This window comes from Frankliniella occidentalis, unplaced genomic scaffold, assembly GCF_000697945.3.
Source record: "Frankliniella occidentalis isolate FOCC.00 unplaced genomic scaffold, Focc_3.1 Scaffold14, whole genome shotgun sequence".
NCBI lineage: Eukaryota > Metazoa > Arthropoda > Insecta > Thysanoptera > Thripidae > Frankliniella > Frankliniella occidentalis.
Genome location: NW_026267144.1, coordinates 1,832,455 through 1,834,102, shown reverse-complemented (window position 1 = coordinate 1,834,102; position 1,648 = coordinate 1,832,455). Strand labels below are relative to the sequence as shown.

The 1,648-nt window shown below is 51.8% G+C and overlaps 2 protein-coding genes across 2 annotated transcripts in view; one reads left to right on the top strand and one right to left on the bottom strand.

The window, feature by feature from the left end:
• The window catches only part of LOC113203491 (glycosyltransferase 25 family member), a gene marked incomplete in the record, with an annotated part of 102,430 nt that overhangs the window by 57,839 nt on the left and 42,943 nt on the right, over nucleotides 1–1,648 (bottom strand).
• The window catches only part of LOC113203490 (uncharacterized), a 75,095-nt gene that overhangs the window by 32,137 nt on the left and 41,310 nt on the right, over nucleotides 1–1,648 (top strand). The window contains exon 2 of the mRNA XM_052263766.1: nucleotides 973–1,082. The gene's annotated coding sequence lies outside the window, so the exon portion shown is untranslated. The remainder of the gene's footprint in view (nucleotides 1–972; nucleotides 1,083–1,648) is intronic.

Below are 1,648 nucleotides of genomic sequence, written 5' to 3'. Positions count from 1 at the left end.
GAGGGAGGGAGGGAGTGAGTGAGTGAGTGAGTGAGAGAGAGAGAGAGAGAGAGAGAGAGAGAGAGAGAGGGCGCAAGAGTTTTATGGCCGCAGCGCATGTTTCTCATGTACGCCTGGGTTGAAATGTTTTGCAACACCACATCATACACCAAGAGCGTCGTATACTGAGGAGTGGGAGTTCCATTGCGGGGGAGCCCCCATTCACACGAGTTTGATAGTGGGTGTGTGTCAGGGAGAGGGAAAGAGCAGTGGGAGAGAGGGAGGGAGAAGAAGGGGACACCCGCGCGCCGAGGCGTTAGTTTGAGAATGATCACAGCCATAAGGATCTCGAGACTTTGCAGAAGCAGCCGAAGTTACAGCCGTGCTCGTGCATGACCCGCTGCTCCAGGCGCTACTCTTCGTACCAGTTATGCTCGCTCGCGTTTGAGCTCGGGACGCCGGCGGCGGCCACGCACGGGAGAGGGTGCAGGCAGGGAGAGGGTGGGGGAGGGCAGGAACTGGGGGAGGAGGCGGTACAGAAGAGGTGAAATAAGCACTCTGAAAAGAAAAGCGGAACAACAAATCATCACACAAGTACACAAACAAACACACACATACACACACACACGCACACGCAGCTAGGACAAAGAACGACAAAGAATCGCTTCAAAACGCACCAAAGCGTGCGGAAGATATTTAATTAGACACAGTGAAGTTAAAAAAATAAAAAGAGAGAGAAAGAGATTGGCGCGAGTGGGTTATGAGCGTTATGAGGCGACACAAAGGCCCCAACGATCACCACGGCCCCACATTCACATTCACCCCGCCGGATGCAACGCAATCCGAATGTGAACGCAGCGGCGGGGGCCTCGCGGCCGGGGCGGAGGGAACTGAAGAGGGAGGCACTAACTCTTGTTGTGCGCTTCTCGCATACTCTTTTCTCTATACACTGTGTACATATCATTTTCTGTAACTGGTTTCTGTTTGTTCCAGGTTTGCCGCCCCGCCCGCAGCCACCATGCGCAGGGTGCCAGGCTGGGCCCGACGGCCGCGGGCGGCTCCGGCCCGCGCGCAGCAGCAGCAGCAGCAGCGTCGCCTCTGAGGTGAGCCCAAAGTCGATACTCTCAAAGGTGCTAACGGCAGGCAGCGGCTGCGTCAGTCTTGACAGCGGCCGGTGCGAGACGCGCAAAAACATTTCGCAGCCCAACTATGACTGGCTGGTGCTGACGCCCCCACAGCCCGACGCGCACTCTGTTTCTTCACAGTCAGATTTGTTGCGAATCGTTAGAAACGTCTTACTCATCGTACTCGATTTTTATATAGAAATTCAAAACCGAGCAGTAATGTAACTACACTTTACGCATTGATTATTTTCTTAGTTATTCCCGATCATTCACATAACGTATATTGAGCCACAGTTTAATTTATGACAGTTGTACACGTTAGTACATCCTATTTTTAGAGCAATTTTTCTCAATTTTTTCTAAATGTCTACAACGCTTGCTTTTTGCCACTAAGACGCATTATTACACCGTTAGTACAAGTTAGTACGCAAGTGATTTCCCGCTCGCTCCTAGATGCAAAATTTTCCTTTCCCATTTAATGCACAGTCTTTTAAAAGCATCATTACATCAGAGATTGCCGTCGTCGGTAGGCTGAGGGGTGGGGG